The sequence below is a fragment of the Danio aesculapii genome, chromosome 4, assembly GCF_903798145.1.
Source record: "Danio aesculapii chromosome 4, fDanAes4.1, whole genome shotgun sequence".
Classification (NCBI taxonomy): Eukaryota; Metazoa; Chordata; class Actinopteri; order Cypriniformes; family Danionidae; genus Danio; species Danio aesculapii.
The window spans coordinates 25,024,121-25,049,268 of NC_079438.1; the positions used below are offsets into that span (position 1 = coordinate 25,024,121).

Consider the following 25,148-nt stretch of genomic DNA (forward strand, 5'->3'; position numbering starts at 1 on the left):
TATTGTCTGACATCACCCAGCCCTACACCTGATTAGACATTTCAGACCTCTGTAACATTTGAGTAAATGTCTTACAGTCATACAACCAGCTGTAATCATGCATCTAGCTGTCGATCATCTACAAAACACACTTATAATCTTTTAAAATCAACTCAAATCACATTAAGAGGATACATTATTGATGTGCGCAAAATACTGCAAAATTAACAGCTCAAAAGAGTGTAAAGAAGAGTAAAGAGTGTAAAGAAAACGATCACTTATTTACATTGATGATTTTAGCACACATCAACACTCTAAAAGGTGTGTGTTATCTCTGACACTAGATGAACACTGCTCAGCTGGATTTATCTTGGGGCTTGATCAATAAGGAGAGCTAATCAGGATGTGTGTGTGTGTGTGTGTGTGTGTGTGTGGTGTGTGTGTGTGTGTGTGTGTGTGTGTGTGTGTGCGTGTGCGTGTGTGTGGTGTGTGTGTGTGTGTGTGTGTGTGTGTGTGTGTTCATCACTGCTGTTGACATGAGCAGAAACAGCAGTCAGCATCTTCACAACACAAAGAGATGTGTGATTGTCCAACTGTGTGATGTGGACTATTGCTGTGTTTGTAGATTGTCTGGCTGTATGGTGACAGAGGAAGGCTGTGGTTTTCTGTCTTCAGCTCTGACTTTAAACCCCTCACACCTGAGAGAGCTGGATCTGAGCTACAATCATCCAGGAGATTCAGGAGTCAAGCTGCTCTCTGAACAACTGGAGGATCCAAACTACACACTGGACAAACTCAAGTATGTGGAGCATCACTGGCCTTGTGCTTTTCCACTGAATGGCTTTAAAAAGACACTAGAAAGCTCTTTTCTGATCTTCAGTTTTCTGTGAGGGTTATGGGGTGAGGACAGACAGTAGATACAGCTTGTAGAGTATTCCAGTCATGTCTATGAAGAGCAAATCATTGAGTGTGAAATGAATCTCCTCTGTAAATGTTGGAGTGTATTGGCTCAGTTGTGACATTAAGCGGGACACACTGTACAGTTTCAGCATTTGAGCTGAGCAGAGAAACTTCTTCCTCCATTTGTGCTGAAGAATCCTCCAATATCAGGTCAGGAATAGGGTTGGGGATTGAAGATGGATTCAGATTCTGGAATCAGACTCTTGGATTAATGTTCAGACTCTTGTTCTAAAATCAACATCTGGATTCCTCTTCTCTGTGCACACATGTGTATTTTTCACTTGCTAATCTGTCAGGAACTTGGGCGCTGGCGAGCAGCTTTAATAATCTGAACATAGTTTAGAGATGGACTGCAACATGTGCTCAAAGGCTGCATGTGCTGAAGAACGATGGCAAAGCTAAGTGTGATCACTGTAATAAATGATTGTTGCAGCAGGGTGTCTCCATCAACATGAGCAGTATCTGCGCTCGCTTCACCAACAGCAGAGGAAAAGAACGCACTGTGTTAGATTCATTGTGCATCCCGGCTGGAACCAACAAGTGTTGTGTGTTTTAGCTGAAGAGTTTGGAGCGTGTAGCTGAGCAGCTCAGTGCTAGCTTTAGCTTATTAGCTGAGGGGGAAACTAAACAGCTCATTCTCTCCATCTGTGTGTGTTTACAGTCTGGATCATGGAGGAGACTCGAGGATTACAGCAGGACTGCACAAATGTAGGACTACACACACACACACACAAGCACATGCACACACACACACACACACACACACGAGGATTACAGCAGGACCACGCAAATGTAGGACTACACACACACACACACACACACACACACACACCATGCACGCACATGCACACACACACACACACACCACACAAGGATTACAGCAGGACCACGCAAAAGAGGGACTACACACACACACACACCAAGCACGCACATGCACACACACACGCACACACACACACACACACACACACACACACACACACAGCTGTGGTTATAAATGTGTGTGTTCTTGTGTTCAGATGTCTGTTTCCTCACACTGGATCCAAACACAGCACACACTCGTCTCATTCTGTCTGAGGAGAACAGAGAGGTGAAGAGTGTGTGGGAGAATCAACCGTATCCTGATCATCCAGACAGATTTGATGGTGTGTATCAGGTGTTGTGCAGAGAGAGTGTGTGTGGACGCTGTTACTGGGAGACTGACTGGAGTGGAGATCGTGGTGTGTGGATAACAGTGTCATATAAGAGCATCAGGAGGAAGGGACGAGGTGATGAGTGTGTGTTTGGACGTAATGCTCAGTCCTGGAGTTTGTTCTGCTCTTCCTCTAGTTTCTCATTCATACACAATAACACACACACTGATCTCCCAGTGAAGCGGCTCAGCAGGAGAATAGGAGTGTTTGTGGATCACAGTGCAGGAACTCTGATCTTCTACAACATCTATAGAGACACAATGAGCCTCATCCACTCAGTCCAGACCACATTCACTGAGCCGCTCTGGCCTGGGTTTTATGTTGGTCCTGGATCATCAGTGAAACTGAGCTGAAGACTGACGAGAAATTTACCCAGAATCCTCTGCAGGAGCAGTCAGCAGCTGTGTGTGTGTGTGTGAGTGAGTGTGCACATGTGGTCACTAGTGTGTGTGTGTGTGTGTGAGAGTGTGCACATGTGGTCACTAGTGTGTGTGTGTGTGTGTGTGCGCATGCATGCATGTTCACTGCTGTGTGTGTGTGTGTGTGAGAGTGTGCACTTATGGTCACGTGTGTGTGTGTGTGTGTTTGTGTTTGCATGCATGCATGTTTACTGCTGTGTGTGTGAGTGTGCACATGTGGTCACTAGTATGCGTGTGTGTGTTTGTTTGTGTGAGTGTGTGGCATGTGCCGGTATCACATTTTCATGCTGCGATTAATTGATTGAGCTTTTATCACGGTATACGGTATTATCACGATATTGTAATTTTACTAGAGAAACAGGTAAAAAAACACAAAAAACTTCAGTTTCGTCAACTTAGTAACTTTAATAACTTTTAATTAACTAAAAGTACTTCAAACATTTAAATACAAATAAATATAAATAAAACAATACACAATATAAAAGTAAACTTGAGCAATTATATCAAAGTGAATGTGCAAAGGGAAACCGTCTTCGATCAGCAATCGTGGAATGCACTGCCAACTATTCCAGCATGTTTTATGCAGCAGATGCCTTTCCAGCCACAACCCAATATTGGAAATCACCCATACACACTCATTCACACACACTCATACACTACAGTCAATTTAGCTTATTCAATAATAAACATAACAAAAACTGCCTGCTAATGCATGGGTAAATCTTCAAAGGGAACAGTGTTACATTTTAACCTCTTTCACCTCATCCTGCTTGCTGTTTCACTATCTAAACAATGAAAACATAATATAGGTCAAATTTGTTTTATTTTGATATTTGATTTACACTGTCTCTTTTGCAGAATATCAGTTTTAATAACCAATAATGACCATTATAACAGTATAACGTACATTAAATTTAAACGATAAATGTAAGCAATCAGTCAATGTGCAGAATCAGTGTATGTGGTTACATAAATAAATATATTAGCTTATCTTTGCACTCAGCCAAAACAGTTAACTGAGAACAAGTGATGCAAAAGACATTAGAATTGTTAGATAGAGACAACAAGATGAATTCAATATCACGTTTAACAACTATAGTGAGATGAGATCACCCAGCAGATGAACTGTCTGACATGCACTATACACTCACCTGGGGTTTATGCTTACCCGCTGAACTAGTGGCTGCAGCTCTGGGCAGAGAGTGTGTGGTCACGTGATTTGCGTTTTTAGCCGTGTACTAGAATGAACAGAGAACTTTTCAGAATCGCTAAATGAAACGCCGGTGTATTTCTCGCGATTTCTCTGCGCCTCCCTTGCGTTCTTCTCTCTGACTCTCGACTATTTTGACAAATACACACAGACGACGCACCGCTCACACGGAGTCCAAAATAGGAGTTAGTGATTGGGCCAGCCCAATGTCAATACCGAAAAGAGCCAATGGGCTGCAGAGTGTCACATGGACCGGCCCGGTCTGTCTGTCCGGGAAAAAAAAGCATCTACTTTCAGAGATGTCACAGATCACAGCAAGCGTCAATCAATAAGGCAGAAAAAAACGATAGGCTTCTAAAGCCTTTTATGGGCCGATCAAATCATAAGACGATGATCAGCCCGGCCCAAAAAGTACGTCGGCCCACGGGAAAGTGCCCGGTCTGCCAGATGGCAAGTCCGCCCCTGCGTGTGAGGATTATAGTGCGTGGCAGCGGCGGCGCGCACACAGGGCTTCTACATGTGGGGATTGTTTACATCAGAGTGCGCATCAGTTCTGCGCAGCATATATGCAGTGTTTCTTCAAGCGGTTGATGGAAATAAGCTAAGGCGCGTTCTAAGAATATAAATTCGGATCCATTATTTTTCACGGTATTTTGAAGTGCCCGCGATAACAATATCGTGCATATTCATTACCGTGATTTATCGCATTACCGAATACCGGCACAAGCCTAGTGTGCATGCATGCATGTTCACTGCTGTGTGTGTGTGTGTGTGTGTGTGTGTGTGTGTGTGTGTGTGTGTGTGTGTGTGTTGAGTGTGCACATGTGGTCACTAGTGTGGTGTGTGTGTGTGTGTGTGTGTGTGTGCATGCATGCATGCATGTTCACTGCTGTGTGTGTGTGTGTGTGTGTGTGTGTGTGTGTGTGTGTGTGTGTGTAGCAGATCTCAAATTGATATGCCTCTTAGACACCACAGAAACACGGTCACACACAGATGAGGTGAAGGAAACGCTGATTTTACTCCTTAAACAGAGTAGTGAGGCACAGCGAGTACACACTATAACACCGGAGAGCTCCTCTCTCATCCCTCTTCTTCTCCACCAGCGTACACCACGCAACTGCGAGCGGGCACACAGTAAAATGTCTATTTTCTATTTGTTAACCTTTAAATATAATGAAAATAAAAGCACATAAATGACATGATGTAAATAATCATTAGAACTCTTCAAAGTTATCATCTGAACTTGAAGCAGACTCATACAGTTACAATTGACTTGTATCATGACTGTAAACTGCAATAATATCTAGATATTGAATCACAGACACCGTAAAACTCCTTCCATTAACAGCATTATTATGTAAAAATCTGCCACAGAACAATTAATTGATAGAATTATTCTAGTTTAAACTAAATCACATATTTGGATTCACAAAATAACAAGTTAATAACCAAAATAACATACCTTAAACAGAGTAGTAAAGCACAGTGAGTCAGAGCATGTGAGCGCAGCTGAGGGGTGTGATGCTCCGCTAAGCATTCCGCTCCTTGGTCGTGCGCTCCACTCAGTCGCTAACCGCCCAAAGTAAGCGCTCCATTCGATTCCGCTCGCACTCGATCCATGCTGAGGTAAGTGACGTTATAAAGTTCACTGCTGTTCCATTTGAAGAAGTACCCGACTTGTGTCCTCGCGTCCTCGGGAGTTCGTTCTTACAAGTCTGAACTTCCAAGGACGCTAGTCCAAACTTTGCATACTTGATATTGAGAAACAGCCCGGTGCTCAAGTCTACATCGCTGTGTCCTCGATATCAAGATCACATCCGGGAAATTTCACGCATCCTCCGTGCTCGCGGTGTTGAGTATTGGAACTGAATTGATGACGTTACACGAGAACATGAGGACGCAAGAACGCATATTGAGAAACAGCCAGGGGGAAGCTTTACTGTTCTCCCAGTGTCACACTAATTACAGCCCCACCTACAACAAACATAGGAACTCTCAAGTTCTGCTGAAGTTAACTACTTGATAAAACATGTTTTTCTTGCGTATAAAAATAAATCAATCAATCTCTCAATGAATCGGCCACATGTGTGCATGTGTTTACTGCTGTGTGCATGCATGTTCACTGTTGTGTGTGTGTGTGTGTGTGTGTGTGTGTGTGTGAGAGAGAGAGAAATAGAGTGTGTGTTTGTGTGTGTGTGTGAGAGAGAGAGATAGAGAGAGTGTGTGTGTGTGAGAGAGAGACATAGGCTCTATTTTGACGATCCATGCCCAGGGCGCAAACGCATTAAGGGCGTGTCAGAATCCACTTTTGCTTTTTTAGTGACGAAAAAATCCACTTTGTGCTGTGGCGCGTGGTCTAACAGGGTTGAGCTTATTCTCTTAATGAGTTATAGGCGTGTTTTGAGAATAAACCAATCAGAGTCTCATCTCACATTCCCTTTAAGAGTAAGTTGCGTCCACACCAAAATGTTTCTGCAAGGTGATGTGACACAATAGGCCACGCCCACCAGATCAACAGAAACTTCAGTGGACAACCTGCATGTAAAATTATTCACACTGGTACTGATGACCTTCACTCGTTATGCAGCAGTACTGCTGATGCCATGAGGACTGTGGCAGAAACCTCCAGTAAAAATCTCCACACTTCTTCAAGACAGGACACACCACCACACATCATTTACAGCATCGATTTCCAGAGGCTGTTCTGCGCTCTCCAATGTACATCTAGCTCACCACCATCACATCGGCCTCCAACACCTGTATGATGGAGTTCACCTGCACAAAGATCACACACAACATCACATACACACCCGTTACCAACTGCACATACCACCGACCCATGCACCCCTACACAACCCAGACATGCTCCTCCAGCCCCTGTGAAGAGAGACATTGCCTGGACAAACACACATCCTCTACCACACACACACACCAATGACTTCCTACACACCTGTAAACCTGCAGTCAACTTCACACACCCACGTTCTACTCATCAAACCCCAATAAGAAGAAGAAACCAAAAACCGCCCCACACCAAGAAAAGCCCCCACAGCAGAGAGCACAGAGCTATGCTGACGCTGCTGCCCGGCCCCCAGCTGCACCCAGCACCTCCAGATCAGAGAGATGCTGCAGACACTATGCCAACAGCTCCTGCACAGATAAGAAGAGAAGAATATACACAAGTACAGTCTACTTACGACTAGATGGCGGCGCGTTCAGATCGTAAGGCCCAGCGTTTCTCCAGTTTCTGCAATTTTGCAGTATTTTTCCTGCTCATTTCGGGTCTGTTCATGCAGAACAGCAGTGCCTTTACATCGTACACCCGACAGGACATCTTGGATATTGGTTTGTGCATTCCGGACAGTTTTATTAGCAATCTTCAACTCATCCCTGAGAACGCCAGAACACCCGGGCCTGACAGCCCTACCCGGCCGGGCGGAAGTGCTTCAAGGCGGTGCAGAGAACGTAACCAAAGACGGGGGAAGCGCGGCAGGCTAAGAGCTAAGCTAAAGCTAACACCACACCGGCTCTCTTTACCCAGCATCTTTCTCGCCAATGTACGGTCACTGGTGAACAAAATGGATGAGATTCGACTGCGCATCAACCACAGCAAAAGATTATGCAACTGTAATGTCATGATTTTCACAGAAACATGGCTAAACAGCGGGATACCAGACAATGCTATATCGCTAACGGAGCATCAAACATTCCGAGCAGACAGAACAGCGGATGACTCCGGTAAGACCAGAGGCGGAGGATTATGCATTTATATTAACAAAGCTTGGTGCACAAACTCTGTCGTCGTTGGGAGACATTGCTCTGTTAACCTGGAATTTCTAATGGTTAAATGTAGACCGTTTTATCTGCCACGGGAGTTCACCTCCACCATAATAACTGCTGCTTATATTCCTCCCAATACTGATGCCAAGCTCGCTATGAATGAACTTCATGCAGCCATCAGCAAACAACAGACTGCTCACCCTGAGGCTGCTTTTATTGTTGCGGGGGATTTTAATCACTCAAACTTAAAGACAGTGCTCCCCAAATTCCATCAAAACATTTTCTGCCACACAAAGGGAAACAAAACTTTAGACCAAGTTTACACAAACATGGCTGAAGCATACGCTGTGACCCCCCTCCCCCACTTGGGTCAATCAGATCACCTTTCTTTGTTCCTGACCCCCAAGTACTCACCCCTCATTAACCGTGTGAAGCCATCAGTAAGGACCATCAAAGTGTGGCCAGCAGGGGTGGACTCCACACTCCAGGACAGGTTTCAACACACAGACTGGAGTATGTTTGCTTCCCAGGCCACGTGTGGCTCTCACACAGACATTGATAGTTACACTTCCTCTGTTCTGGAATATATCAACACCACCATAGACACAACCACAATATACACCACAATAGTTACAACCCAGAACAGATCACCACATACCCAAATCAAAAGCCATGGATGAACAAGTAGGTGCGCCTCCTGCTGAAGGCACGCAATACTGTCTTCAGATCAGGGGATGCACAGGCCTACAGCACTTCCAGGGCTAATCTGAAGAGGGGCATCAAAAAGGCCAAGCACTGTTACAAGCTAAAGCTAGAGGAGCACTTTTCCAACTCTGATCCTCGGCGCATGTGGCAGGGCATCCAGGCCATCAGCAACTACAAACCCAGCCAGTCCACACCCACAGCCACAAATGTCTACTTCCTGAACAAGCTAAATGACTTTTATGCCCGCTTTGAAAGAGACAATACAGAACCCTACACCAGGAACACTACCTCAACCGACCACTCACCTATCACACTCACCTCCTCAGAAGTCTACACCGCACTGAGTCAGATCATTGTGCGTAAGGCTGCTGGACCAGACGGTATCCCTGGGCGCGTCCTCAAAGCATGTGCAGAACAGCTCGCTGGGGTATTCACAGACATTTTCAACCTGTCGCTCAACCTAGCAACTGTGCCAACTACCTCTATTGTGGTAGTTGGCCCTACCTCTATTGTGCCGGTGCCCAAACACTCCAGCCCAACATGCCTGAATGACTACCGCTCTGTAGCACTCACACCCATCATCATGAAGTGCTTCGAGCGGTTGGTCCTGGCACATCTGAAAGACTCTCTGCCATCCACACTGGACCCACATCAGTTTGCCTACCGTGGCAACAGGAGCACAGAAGATGCCGTCTCCATAGCACTGCACTCTGTACTCACTCACCTGGACAATAAAAACACTTATGCACGAATGCTGTTTGTTTAAATCAGCTCAGCATTCAACACTGTCATACCCTCTAAGCTAATGATCAAACTTAGAGACCTGGATATCAACGCGTCTCTCTGCAACTGGGTTATGGACTTTGTGACTAACAGACCTCAGAATGTTAGATCAGGCCACATCTGCTCAACCACCGTCACACTCAACACTGGTGTACTACAGGGCTGTGTGCTGAGCCCCTTCCTCTACTCCCTTTTTACCATCGATTGTAGGCCTGTAAACAGATCCAACACCATCATCAAATTCGCAGATGACACCACAGTAATTGGTCTAATCAGCAATAATGATGAGACTGCCTACAGGGAGGAGATACAGCATCTGGCCACCTGGTGCACCGTCAATAATCTGCTCATTAACACCAACAAGACCAAGGAGCTCATTGTGGACTTCAGGAAGGACGAACAGGCTCACATGATCCCATCCACATTAATGGGATGGCCGTTGAGCCTGTCTCATCCTTCAAGTTCCTGGGGACCCACATCTCTAACTTTTCCTGGACCACCAACACTTCCAGCCTGGTCAAGAAGGCTCACCAGCGCCTATTCTTCTTGAGGCAACTTAAGAAGAACCAGCTTTTCATCAGCCGTCTTGGTGAATTTCTACCGATGCACAATATAAAGCATCCTGACCAACTGCGTCACAGTCTAGTATGGAAGCTGCTCTGTTGCTGAGCGTAAGGCACATCCAGAAGAAACACTGTCTGCGTCGAGCACGCAGTATTCTTAAGGACACCTCTCACCCTGCTCACAGACTGTTTTCTCTCCTGCCTTCCGGCAGGCGCTTCAGGCTCCCCGGACAAAAACCAGCAGACTGAGGAACAGCTTTTTCCCCAGAGCTGTCTCCCTTTTGAACTCTGCCCCTCACTGACTCTTTTGCCCCCCCAATACACCCCCCACACTCCTCTAACTTATATTCCTCACAATCACTGCACTATTTAACAATTTGCACATTTAAAGTTTGCACATATTCATTGCACTGATTCACTTATCTGAACTGTACTTACCCACTGCACATGGACATTTGTAATTATGTTTATCTATCTGCACACTTCTGCTATTAATAGTATCCTGTACATATATTCATTTATTGTAAATCTGTTCATAGCTAATACAACCTGTATATAATGTTCAGAGTACATCCATCTGTAAATATCAACATAGTTTTTCTATAACTGCACTTTATAACTTATACCTGTATCCTGCACTTGCTGCTATTGCACTGCTGGTTAGACCGAAACTGCATTTCGTTGCCTTGTACTTGTACATGTGTAATGACAATAAAGTTGAATCTAATCTAATCTAATCTAATCGTTATAAATCAGGGGTCGCCACAGTGGAATGAACCGCCAATTTATCCAGCATATGTTTTACAGAGCGGATGCACTTCGTGCCGCAAATCTGACACTGAGAAACACCCACACACTCTTGCATTCACACACATACACTACTGCCAATTTAGCTTATATAATTCACCTATAGCGCATGTCTTTGGACTGTGGGGGAATTTGGAGCACCCGGAGGAAACCCATGCCAATATGGGGTGAACATGCAAACTCCACACAGAAATGCCAACTGACCCACGCAAAATATATGCTGGATAAATTGGCAGTTTATTCCGTTGTGACGCCTTTCACTCAGTTTTTTGGATACATTTGTGTTGAACTCCTGCAGCTGAAGGTACTTTTTGCCAAGGCCAACACCAGACAGACACAACAAATGATAATGTAGAAATGGTAGAAGTTTTCACATCATGCTTTTCAGACAAATGCACAGATGTATGTAAGTGTTTCCTCCGACAACATGAACAATGGGTCGTTTTAAAAAGGGCTTGACTTTCATAAGAAGTATTTAATGGGAATCTGTTGGTGGTTTGGATTTGTTAGTACCTACATTTGTCAAAGCTGATATTTTAAATAGAAACACAGACTATTCCTCACATGTCTGGTCTCAGTTAGCCATAGAAATATTTCATAAAGACACTTTACGTTAACTGGTCTCGAAATCGAGAAGGTATTCAAGATCGAGCTGAAACAGGCAACAGAAGGAGGACAAAGTGAAAATGGTGGAACAAAACTATGTGGTAAAGTAGAACTTTATTAATTTCAATTAATTTTTAGATAAGTCTATAACAATGTCGTGTAACACTCCTTTAAATGAGGAATTATAAAAAATTATATATATATATATATATATATATATATATATATGCATCAAATCTATGCAAATTGTTCACCAGGTGCTGGAAGCAGTGAGAAACAACCATATCATCACTTCATGTGAATTAACTTATAATGTTGCAATACTAATTTTACATGTGTCAAAATAAACTACAAAATACAGCAGCCACACAATGTAGCAAAATAAAACTTTGTATTTTGAAAATACTACAAACATCTCTAAAAAATTGAGTTATGTTTTTGCAAATAACTTCATATACATCCTGCTCCTGCCCAGAGTTTTTATCCAGTCTGTATTGACTGAAGAATTATCAAATGTTTGTCTCTCATATGCTGTATTCCCAGCAAACATGCTACTTTGGGGCCCATAAGGGTCCCATGTGGCTACACGCTGTGGGCCCAGATACCGGCGTGAAATGTGGGGCACGTGTGGGCCCCACACTGTGGGTTACGTGTGGGCCCCCCTTTGGGACAGCCCAAAAGTATGGGCTGACTGTGGGCTATCCCACACTAATCAGAGCGGGTTAGCCCACAGTCAGCCCACACTTTTGGGCTGTCCCAAAGAGGGCCCACACGTGCCCCACACTTCACGCCGGTATCTGGCCCAGATACCGGCATGAAATGTGGGCACATCTGGGCACCCTTTGGGACAGCCAAAAGTGTGGGCTGACTGTGGTTAACCCGCTCTGTCCCAAAAGGGCCCCACAAGTGCCCCTACAGTGTGGGTCCCACAGTCAGCCCACAGGTTCTACTTTGTACATACAGAAAACCATTATACAATGCATTTTCAGAACAATTTCACTTGACAATAAACTGGGTCATATTAATAATTATTTATTTACAGAGTTTAATAACAAAAAAAATCAACAACTGTATTATATTGAAACAGAATTATATTTTATACAAAATCAAACATGAATAAACACACAAAAGAAATTGGAATTTTTTTTACTCCAAAAAAATTGAATTAAAAGTAAGTCTCTTCTGAGTTTTGGCCCTTCCTTGGCGCCCACCATCTCTGTCTCTTGACTTTCGTAACCATGATTTATTGTTGCTTCTAGTTCGCAAGCCGTTCCTTTGCTGGTTTTTGTTACAGCGTCTGAGAAAGAAAACAAGTGAAATACAAATGTTAAAATCAATATAATGTTATTTAAGTTCTATGGACCCTTTTACATTTCCGGGTTGCTTTGTAGCAGAAGTCATCATAGTTGGGAAAATTTAGAGTTTTGCATTCTAATTTGCTTTCAGAAAAAGCAAAAAAAAAAAAAAAAAAGAAATAGTGTGAGAAGTATAGAGTATATTCAGTATACAGCAGTATAAAACTATAATGGTTTAGTGAGAGTGTACTTACTTGTAGCCTAGTGGATAGAGAGTTAGACTTATGATTCCAAGGTTGCAGCTTTGCATCCTGGCACCTCAAGGAATTGTGTGTGTGTATTTATTATTAGTGTGCAGTTGTAATGGTTAAGTGCAATGGTCAAGTTCTGAGCATAGAATAGAGTAGAGAAACTAATATTTACAACAAGTATTATAAAAGTACACTACTCAGGAGTTCACTTGCAGTACAAATGAAAAATGTCATTGTGTACTTGTGTACTTTCAAGTAGTACACTTACAATTATACTAGTAGTAATACATAAAGTTTATCACCTCTATTAAATCTGAGATTAGATTTTTCTTTTAAGGGTTGTTTCTGTTTCTAAATTGTTAATACTCAGACCAAAAAAATTATGATTATGAAAGAGACATGCTTGACAGGCTTGAAAATTGGAAAAATTGACCAACATTACAAATTAAGTTAAAAACTTATAGTATTGTTTGTAGTTGTTACAAAGCCCTTGGGTTGTAAAAAGACTCCATGATAATGAAAAGTGTTTTCATCTGTGAAAATTCTGACAAATAAATGTTACTTACATGTAATTGGTTCTACTGTTCTTACTGTACATGACTAGTCATTTTTCCTTACGATTTCCTTTATTACTCCTGTTACGGAGGGTTATTAACAAGCATTAAATACTCTACCTATACTTTGCAGATCAGCATGCTCCCAAAGGCCTTTTTATCTGGTCAGAGCCCTTCCAGCAGTTGCTGGGCCAGTAGGGTGTCAGCACAGTGACGTACATCTTTCTCTGCATCTCTGGGATAGCTCTGTGTAATTCAAACGTAAACAATTCTGTTACAGTCGTTGAGTGTAACCATCGTCTTTGACCAAAAGTGTATTTATACAAACAAAATTGATATTAATACCGTTTTTAACAACTTTAATACAAAAACATAACATTTACAGAGGATTTCAGCGTGATGGAGCCCTTTAGTTAACTTTGCAGTTATCATATAACACACCCGGGCTGCTAACTGTCGATTTCATACAATGTCAGCAAACAGATACAATCTTCGCTACTAATAATTAACTCTTTGACTGCACGTTACTTCACTAAACTTGTTAACTTGTTGAGCAACATGTTATCTTAACATTTCATCGATATTGTGACAGGATTTACCCACCTAAATGATGAGACGGCTGCGTTGTTGTTCAAATCGAGGCGCTCAAGTAATGACACTCTTGCGGTTCACCGTTACCATAGCAACCCTGTAAACAAACCATCCCGGTTCTATCCATACTCTCCACTCAAGATATTTCATATAAATACAGCTTTAGAGGAAACAATAATGAAGAAACTAATCAACAAAGAGAAGCAGACATTATAATATATAATTATAAGAAGAAAGCATACATATAAACACCTGACCAACCATTTAGGATGTCACACTCTTCCCAAGAAAAATAAATTGCTGCAGTCATAATTTTATCTATTTATTTTTTCACACTTAAGGAATTTTGGTGTCAAAATTGTCTAAAAAAGTGGACGATAAACAAAAATATTTTTGGGGCCTGCACTGGCTACCCCACATGGAGCCCACATGTGTTTTTTCAGTGGGATTGTCCTGCCCACACTGTCCCACAGTAAACCCACACGCACATGTACTGGATGTAGTCAACATTAAAGTGTATCAAAACCTTTCTTCAGAGCTATCCTAAAACGATTCAACAACACCCATTCTTGTCTTAGGACAATTTTGAAAATAACTTTGATCCACTTCAAATATTGACAACTGTGCTTTATGTGATCATATGTGATCAAGATTCTATCTAAAACTATAATTTCTGCATGACTTTCTCTATAAGCAGCATAGGCAGTTTTTTGTCCTTCACAGTATTTAGACCAAAATGCTAATTATTTTTTTCTAATTTTCATACAAGCTAAATGTAAATTTAACTTGAATTTACCCACAAAATACAGGTGGGGCCACAAAGGGAAAATCCATTGGGCCCTGCTTGGGCTGACCTATATGGGGCCTACATGGGTTTTTTCTGTGGGCAAGCCCACTGTGGGATTGCCCCACAAAAAACCAACATTGGGGCCCCAAGGGCAAAATCCATTGGGCCCCACATGGGCTGACCCATATGGGCCCACATTGTTTTTTCTGTGGGCAAGCCCACAGTGGCTTGCCCACAGAAAAAACACATGTGGGCCCCAAAGGGAAAAATACTTTTGGGGCCTGCATGGGCTACCCCACATGGGGCCCACATGTGTTTTTCTGTGGGATTGTTCTGCCCACACTGTCCCACAGTAATCCCACACTTACCCACAGTGAGCCCACACTGGCATGTTTGCTGGGATTTTGAAAAACTTTTTTAATCCACTTCATGATGACTTGCATGTCTAAAACACATTACTTCCTATTAATATGTGTGTCCAAATCTCATCCTCGTAATTATGACCTCCTCCTATTTCACAACTTATCTAGGGTTTTTTTTTTCATATGAATTGTCGTCTCCTATTATCTGTATTCCATGTTTCCTGACATTCTTTAGCAACATCTTCAGTAATAATATTTAAATTTACCTTTACTTACAGAAGCAGCAAAGGGGTAGTTCACATAAAACTTACAATTCTGTCATTTACTAAACCTCTACTTTTTCTAAAACCTGTTTGAGTTTCTTCTGTTGAATGCAAATGAAGATATACTGAAGAATACAGCGGCAAAAAAATAGCCACTATGGGTCAACGGTTCCATGCTGGACTGAGACAAAATAATAATAATAATAATAAAGAAATCAGCCCTGGCATTTAGAGCCAGAGTAGCCCACTGCATATAATCAAAAATGCAACCCATCTGTCCACACCATTGAATATGTTTACAACTCCTATTCCATAAAAGCACAAAAGCCATACACACAAGTCTTCACACAAGTAATCAACATTTGTGATTTTGTGAAAATAAGTGATATTTTCAATATTTTTTGACAACATACCGTGTTTTGTATTTTGTCGGACCATCACTATTTCGCTAGATCTTTTCCTTCAGGTAGGTTTTTAAGAGTAAATTTTGCATTTTCTTTTAACGGTTGCATTACCGATGTCACCACCTCTTTGTATGTTTGTGGTACATTAAACATGTATAGTCTATAAAAAAATCAATTTTGATCACATCACCTTCAAAACCACAAGCATAATCACTTATATAAGCTTGCAGGATATCTTCTAACTTCTGGTTTATATTCCACTGGGTTGTCTACAATGACCTCTTCCTCAGCACTTTAGACTCTCCAGGACTCTTCCTGATCACAAAATCATCCTCAACAACTGGAATCTTTGATTCAGCATTTGTTTCAGATACAAACTAAACAAGTCTGTGTTTCTAATATCTGTGTTTCTAATATTCTGTGTTTCTGTTCTATATCTGCAGAACTCTGGTTTGCACTCATTGCCATATGTCCTTAATGTCATTGTATTGTATTGTTTACAATTTTTTATGTATATTTTTTAGACTTCATTTTATTTATGTATAATTTTTTTAGATTACAATTTTATGTATAATTGTATTTATTGTAAATTCTTTCTTAAAAACTCAACTTTTTGTTTTAATATTATATGTTAGGCACCTAGGGTCTGAGAGTAACATGATTTTGATTCTCTATATGTACTGTACATGTGGTTAATTGACAATAAAGCTTACTTTGACTTTCTGTACTTCTTGCTAAAAGGATAGCTGACAATGTATCCTGGACTGTTCTTGTCAAATCCAACAAAATTGCCTTCTCACACCTCGAATACAACTTCCTAACTTTGTTTTGTCATTTCTGTAAGCGTAACATGTTAACCCACACTTCTGCATGTTGGGCTGTCTGCTGGTTAACATGAAAAATGGTGTCTGTTTTGTGCAGTTGTTAAAACACTATAGCTGCTGTGTGAACTGCAAATGTCCACAGTGTCTTTGGTAACCCACTCTCTATTATCAAGCATCTAGCCATTTCAAATGATGTTCTCCAATTTCATTTAGCAGTGCCATTTTGGTGTGGAGAATATGGTGCTGATGTTCATGTCTAATTCTACTTTTACTTAGTATTTGACACTCTCTCTGTGAATTCTGTACCATTGTCGAACCTGATACGCTTAACCCGTTCCATATGGAGCTACATCAGCCAGGAATTTTTCAGTAGCGGTCACTGTGTCACTTTTGTTTTTCAGAATGTATAGAAAAACTAGTCATCTGTGAAGGATAATGAATATTTATGACCATTTTTGAACAATGGGTCTATAAGCCCTGCTAAATCAGTGTCCACCATTTCTAGAGCTGCTTAGGCTCTTGCATCTGGTCCTCTATTTCTAGTATGGACAAACTTTCCCTCTGTGCAGACTTCACTATGTGGGATGGCTTTATCTCTCTTACACTTAATTACCATATCTGTCCCTGAAGCAATGAATTTCAAAGCTTCATTTTCTGGACTTGTGGGGCTCATGTTCTCATGAAATGTGAAATAGGTTGAAACTTATTTGGGCTACAGTCCATTTGCCAGGATAAAAACAATATTTATCAACCAAATAAATAAACAAACAAACAAAAATTAAATAGTAGTAAAGAAGCTTTTACAAATGACTAAAAAACTTAATCCAACATTGAACAATGCATCCACACATATTTAAATTTTATACATTATAATGTTAGCATTCAGATATTATTTGAGTGTAAATTCAGAATGTGCAACTTACCTTTTCAGTCTTCAATGAAGAAAAGGTCTCAGTAGACTTTTCTTTGTATGTTGTTGTTGGTTAATAATCCCAATGTAGGAATCAACAAATGTAGTTTGTCCTCAAGTTGTTCTCTTTGCTCAGCAAAATAAGCCAATGAAGATTCTGTTAGGAACCAGGAATATATAGATACCACCCTGCTGAGCTACTGGATCTGGAATGTGATTGGATAAGACTCTATTGGCCCCCATTAACGCTGGTATAAAGATGCAAATGAGCAGGAGCAGTGAAGACTTAAGACACATTACTGTGGGGGAAAGGAAGTTTAGCAGCTTTTTTTTTTTTTACATAGAAATAATGACGTATTGAGAAAATAAGTTGACTTTAGCCATCTTCATTTGTTTCATTTGCTGCTGTTGTATAGGACTATTGAGGGAAGCTTTGCCAATACAGTTCATGCTCCCCTGTAAAAGTATTTAGTAGTATTTTCAAACTTATTTCATTATGATTCATGTTGTGGCTGCTGCATTTTGTAGTTAATGTTGACACACTTATGTTGAGGTATTTTGATTTGAAACACATTCAAATGTATTTTTCCCAAGCCTGGTTATAAAGTAATGCAAGAGTTGTGTGTTGTTTTTAGTAGAAGCTTCTCAGAGTCTCTTGGCTGAAGTCTTTGTTTAAAGATGCAAATGAGCATTAAAGACTCAAGCCACACCGATGTCTCAATACACACAACTACATTCATTATATAATAGTTATAGAAGACTCATACTTTTATACAGTGGTTTTAGTTTTTAATTTATTCATCATTCATAGAAACCATTTCTAAACTTCACAGTGAGGTTTTATTTATTTGTTCAGTCAATACATTGACATGAGCTAACTATTAGCAATGTTTTAGTCATTTATTTATCACTGAACTTGTTCTTTATGTCTGTAAATTGTAACTATCAAAATGTAACTTGTTTCTGTGCCAATTTAGTTTTTTCCTTCAGTTTTTAGTTGAACAGAACATGCGTGAGCAGCTCAGCTCTCTCGAAAGCCTCTTATTCACCTGGTATGTGAAAAAGAAAGATGTTTTCCCCTTTAATTATTACTTGTGTTTGTGCATACAAATATGCATAAACATTCACAAAAGCATATATAAGATACCCTGTGACAAAACCTTTTCCTTTTAACACAGTAAAGCTATCACATACTGTTGATTTTTTGCTACTTTTGGCCTTAGTAGATAATTGTTTGTACATTAATCACAAATGGATGAGAAACACTGTAACTTCAAACTCATTTGTGTTCATTCCAGGTGCTGTGAAATGTTAAGTACAAGCTGCAGAGGTAATCAGGTGTGAGTAAAGTGCCATATATCTGATCCAGTCCTCCAGCATCTTTTTTGCTTCAAATTAAAGTCTTTTACACTAGGTTGGGTTTATTTGATTTTGTCAACTTCCAGAGCTTTAACTCTTAAACAGGAGAAAGAGGGAAATGTGCTCACTCTGCATAGTGACATTCTGAAATCCAATTGAAACTAGCCTAATAGACACAGGAATCAATGCAGTCGAATCAATGCACAAAAAAATCACAACACATTAAAGGTTACAAAGAAAGATCTCACAACAAGAAAGATCTGTCTTGGTACAGGCACAAATCAAGCAACAAGTAACACAAACAAATCAAGAAAACAAGTTATAGTCAGGAACTTCCACAGCACAGCAGCTTCTAAATGCTCCCACTCTGTCTAAGATATGCTCATATATATTTCAAGCGATTTCAAGCTTTGGTCTTACCTTTGTGGAGTCCACTATCAAATCTGTCATGCATCTATATATTTATAATTAGGAAATAATTACATCACAAGTAAATTTATTGTACAGGAAGTGTATACAAGGTTATTTAATGACAAGAGTTCACTTTCATATCTACACAATGCAGAACTTTTAATGTGATTAACCTGCTCCACCTACACCAACTACAGCATTTCTCAGACTTCTTTTTCACCATGGTGTAATTACAGTGGTAAACATCACATAAAAAACAACTGCACTTACTCCTGTAACTTGTTTGCAACAATGAAATTTAAATATCTGTGTCACATAATCATTTAAATAAATGGATCATCATCATGTGCAATCATCTTTATTTATAGCTGCCTAATAGACCAGACCATTAACTGAATAGGACCGTTTTACATATAAGAAACCTGCTAACAGGTATAGCTGTTCATGCCAATATAGCCTAAAGCATATTACATGAACAGGGCCTGCCGTACATCTCTTAAGACAAATAAGCATACACTGCGTAAAGCATGTGCTGGATAAGTTGGCGGTTCATTCCACTATGAGAAATACAAAAACTAATGGAAGGACTAAGCGAACCCCGATTAATAAAGGGACTAAGCGTAAAGAAAATTAATGAATAAATGAGTAATATCACATGAGTAGCAGTGGATGTGGCCTTCTATTAGTTTTTGTATTTCTATATAGTGTAATAGCCTGTAGTTGTTGCAATAATAAAAATAAAATAAAAGCAGTGCGATGTGTCTGTATATCAGCAGTGGTGGAAGGCGTGCGTTATGGTGTACACTAGGCATTTGAGAACGATTGCCTGTTGTTTCAATCCCCTGAGTACTTTGCTCATCTTCAGAATGCAAATGAAGACACTTTAGATGAAATCAGAAAGCTCCCTCGTCTGTCATGGATAGCAAGAGTCCAGAGATGCTCAAAGTCCAGAAAAGGAACCAAAAACATTGTGAAAAACAGTCCATGTGACTTTAGTGTTTCAATTGTAATCGAGTTCCAGGAAGATTTTGAGTGCAAGAAAATGTTTTAAATTAGCAGCCAAAGTAGGAACTGTTGAACCATATAGTGGCTGTTTTTGCTCCTGTATTTTCTCATTTGCATTCAGCAGAAGAAACTCAAACAGGTTTGGAACAAATAGAGGATGAGGAAATGACAGAATTGTAATTTTTATGTGAACTACCCCTTTAATGCTTCTGTAAGTAAAGGTAAATTAAGTATTATTACTGAAGATATTGCTAAAGAATGGCAGGAAACGTGGAACACAGATAATAAGAGACAACGACTCATGTGAAAAAAAAGAAACCATATGTAGGCCTATAGTTGTAGAAATAGAAAAGAAGAGATCATAATTATGAGGATGAGATTTGGATTCAGAAATTAATAGGAAGTAATGTGTTGTAGACATGCAAGTCATCATGAACTGGATTAAAAAGTTTCTCAAAATTATCTTAAATGTTTAGATTAAAGGTTTTGATCAACTTTAAATACTAAAGTGTGTGTGAGAGAAAGAGAGAGAGAGAGCAGATATAGTTTAAAATGAAAAACATGGGAGAAATGTATCAATAAGTCATGACTAAAACAGTAAGTGGCAAAAAAGCTAAACAAAAAAGACTTATTTTGGCGTGGTGTGTGACGTCATCAGGCGGTGTCGCTTCAGCACTGTGATTCAACTGGAGAAAGGCAGAAACTAACTGCAGAAACTGTACATTAATTAAACCTAATGATCTTTTAAAGAAAGAAAAAAACAACAGAAAATCCTTTAGATTTACATTTTAATATGTTTGAATTAAAACGAGCAATCAGTAGCGCTAGACAAACTGCCCCTGGTAAGGATGAAATATGCTATAAAATGTTGTCACACATGTCGGATGCATCACTAGAAATAGTATTGAATTTATTCAATCAAATTTTGGACACAGTTCAGTTACCTTTAGTATGGAAACAATCTATAGTAGTACCTATACTTAAACCAGGGAAAATCCATCAGATCCATCTAGCTATAGACCCATTTCATTGACATCTCACTTATGCAAAGTTAGGGAAAGAATGATAACAGAAAGAATGACCTATTTTTTAGAAAGCAAAAACCTTTTTTCTCCATATCAGAGTGGGTTCTGTAGAGGCAGAAATACAATGGAGTCAGTATTATGTTTGGAATCAGACATCAGGAAAGCACAGACTAATAAAGAAGTTGTTATAGCTATCTTTTTTGATGTAGAAAAGGCATATGTACGATATGCTCTGGAAGGAGAGATTGCTGATTAAATTGAAATCTTTAGCAGTCACTGGTAAAATGTATAATTGGGCCATGAATTTCTTATTTGGAAGAAAGATACAAGTTAGGGTAAGAAAAGAATATTCAAATGAATACACAGTGGAGAATGGAACTCCTCAAGGTAGTGTTTGCAGCCCATTTGTTGTTCAATATAATGATAAATGACATTTTCTCTCAGGTTGAACAAAGTGTAGAAAAACTGTTGTGTGCAGATGATGGGGCATTATGGATTTGAGGCAGGAATGTGTCATTTGTGTAAAAGAAAGTACAGAATGCAATATTTGAGGTGGAAAAATGGGCAAATAAATGGGGATTCAAACTATCTGTTGCAAAAACTCAGGTCATTTGTTTCTCAAGATGGCATAAAACCATATCACTCGCTTTAAAACTGTATGGGCAACCGCTAGAACAAGTAAAAACTGTAAGGTTTCTTGGGGTTTGGTTCGATGAAAAGCTGACATCATCTGAATAAAATATAGACAAAAGTAAAAAGGTTATTAATATACTTCATGCCGGTCAGGGCAAGAGTGGGGAGCGAGTAGGACATGACTACAAAATATATACTGGGCCCTCATGAGGTTTGTCCTTGAGTATGGGTGTATAGCTTACATGTCGACAGCAGAATCAAACCTCAAGAAATTTGGTGTATTGCAGGCTCAGGCTCTTAGAATCTGTAGTGGATCATTTAGAACCTCGCCAGTTTCATCAATGCAGGTTGAAATGGGGGAAATGCCCTTAAGCATTAGAAGAATGAAATTAACAATGGTGTATTAAGTTAATATTCAGACAAAATAAATTACATCAAGCAATAAGTATGTTATTAGAATGTTGGGAGCATGAGGAAACCAATTTCATAAGTTTCAGATGGATAGCTGAGGCAAAAGCCAGAACTATTGGATTAGATCAATTGCAATACTGTAAGTCAGTCCAGCCTGATCTCACGAGAAAACGTAAGTATTTTACGTTTTGTCAGTTTAGTGGCTAATTCGTACGAGTTCAGTCGTACGAAATTGTACGATTTTAAAAAGGAGGCGTGGCACCTAATCCCACCCCTAAACCCAACCGTCATTGGGTGATGAGCAAATCGTACTAAATTGTATGAATTAGATCGTACGAATTCGTACGAATTAGCCACTAAATCAAAAAGTTACGAATTGCCGTGAGATTGTGTTGGTCAGTTCCAACCCCGTATATTCTGCCATGGTTTTTTCCATTACCAAATGTTGACCTCAGTATACAACAGGAGTTAAAAGACAACAATAATAATCTTCCAACAAAATGTATAGTGCAGAATTATTTAGAGAAACATTATAAAGAATCAATATTTTTATTTACAGATGAATCCAAAGACCCTGAAATAGGTCATACAGGCGCAGCAGTATATCCCAGTTAATCAATCTCATATTGAGAAAAGAATAACTAATAATATATCAGTATATACAACAGAGTTAATTGCAAGATTAATTGCCCTGCAGTGGATTGAGGAGAACTATATAAATAGTGTAGTAATTGCATCAGATAGTTTTTCATCACTTGAAAGTATAAGATCTGGAAGGTCATCATTTAGAATGGATATTCTTAATAACATGCTCTGTAGGACATATTATATTAAAATGATGGGCAAATCTGTATATTTCATTTGGGTTCCTGCCCATGTAAGCGTGGAAGGAAATAAAAAGGTGGACATGCTGGCCAAACAAGCTCTCAGAATTAGTGAAGTAGATCTAGAAGTCCCATTGAGTAAAGCAGAAGCTAAAATCATAATAAGAACGTATGCACAATCAGTATTGCAAGTATACTGGGATAACACTGAAACAGGTAGACATCTATATAATATATATAAACAAGTCTGTGCTGGGAGGAGGGAGAACAGAAATCGTAAGGAAGGAAGTATTATAACTATTATGAGAATAGGTCATACTGGACTCAACCATACTTATATAAAATAGGGAAACACCCTACTGGGCAATGTATGGATACACTGTAATCAACAATAAACAATAGAACATGTTTTATTTTACTGTAGTAAATATAATAGAGAACGACATGATCTTATTCAATCAGTTTAAAAGAGCAAACTTCATGATTTCACATTAGCAGGTTTATTAGGGAAAAATCTAGTGAGGTATATAATGACATAATCAAATTAGTTACAGAAACCCATTTAGAGTAAAGATATAGAACAATATCATCAGAGGAATTAATTGTTAGCCCACTCCACCCCCCATTATTTATTATTTAGTTGTTTATTTTTTTCATCCCCTCCTCCCTCTTTCCTCCCCCCCTCTCTCCCTCCCCTCTATTTTTACACTTCAGTTATTATTCAACCAGTTCCATACTCCATTCCAGTCGGGTGGCGGTAATGCACCTACAAGTCTGGTTGCCAACCGCCAGTAAAACCCAAAGAAGAAGAAGAAAAAGAAACTTACATTTACATTTAGTCATTTAGCAGACGCTTTAATCCAAAGACTGATTATTTAAAGTTTCAGGTTTTTCATCCGATACTAAATTATGTACCTGCTGTTGACAATATTATTTTAACCCTTTATACAACGTAATACTATTTTACTCGAAGTAAGGAGAACTATTGTACAACGTGTGCGTGTGTGTAATAAGTGTTTTAATGAAGGTTTAATTTATTAAACAGCATAATGTCATTCCATTCGAAGTATACGTCACTATATATAAGAAATGGAGTACTGGTTTTAATCAGCTCATTTATGGCTATTGTTTTTTTGCTCAGACTTACCTGATTTCTTTTAGTTAATTACTCTCATATAAAGAAACTGTTGAAGCAAGTGTTGAAGAGAAGTTATTTTGTTTCTGTTCGTTGTTTTATTTATTTTAAACAGGACATTTTTATTGCTTTGTTAATTTTAACAGGATAAAGTGTTCAAACACAGAGAAAAATTATATTTAAAAAGTCATGACTAGTTAGTGCAACTAAAACATGTAGTAGTAATGAATACTTTTTACTTGAAGGGCACCTATTTTACACCCTTTTCAAGATTTAAGATAAGTCTTTCATGTCTGTAACGTTTTAGCTCAAAACACCTATCTGATTATTTGTTATACCTTTTAGAATGTTGAGATTTTCTGCTTTAATTATCTTTAAATGTTTAGAGTAAAGGTTTTGATCAGCTCCAAATATGTGTGTCTGTGTATGTGAGAAAGTGGAAAACGAGGTAGAAATATATCAATAAGTCATGACTGCAACAGTGAGTGGCATAAAAGGTTTTTTTAAAAAAGACTTTTATTTTGGCGTGGCGTGTGACGTCATAAAGCTGCGCCGGTCCCGCGCTGTGATTCAACTGGAGAAGGTTTGTTTTAAAGTGTTTACAACTTATAAACTGATTAATTAACGTTTCAGTTTTTTTTAATTCAGTGCTAAATAATGTACCTGCTGTTGACAATATTATTCGAACCCTATATTGAACACATAACCCTATATACTCACAGTAATGGGGGCTATTGTTTGAATAAACATAGGATAAACTTTTGTCCCCGAGAGGGTAATTTGTCTTGTGCAAAAAAGTGCTACACGTTGCTGTAAGCAGATAATAAAATAAATAAAACAAATAAAACAATTAAGAACATATCTGAATAAAGTTTGAATAAAGTAAATGTGTGTAATAAGTGTTTTAATGAAGGTTTAATTTATTAAACAGCATAATGTCATTCCATTCTAAATATTACATCACTATATATAAGAAATGGAGTACTAGTTTTCATCAGGTCATTTGTTGCTATTGTTTCTTGCTTGGACTTACTCTGTTACCCTTATTTCTTTTTATAACTCTAATATAAAGAAACTGTTGAAGCAAGTGAGAAGTTAT

At 39.3% G+C, this 25,148-nt stretch overlaps 2 pseudogenes; one reads left to right on the top strand and one right to left on the bottom strand.

Annotated features, from left to right (window-relative positions):
• The window catches only part of LOC130222307 (NACHT, LRR and PYD domains-containing protein 12-like), a 339,313-nt pseudogene extending 336,395 nt beyond the window's left edge, over nt 1–2,918 (top strand).
• The window catches only part of LOC130222311 (zinc finger protein 850-like), a 535,728-nt pseudogene that overhangs the window by 318,895 nt on the left and 191,685 nt on the right, over nt 1–25,148 (bottom strand).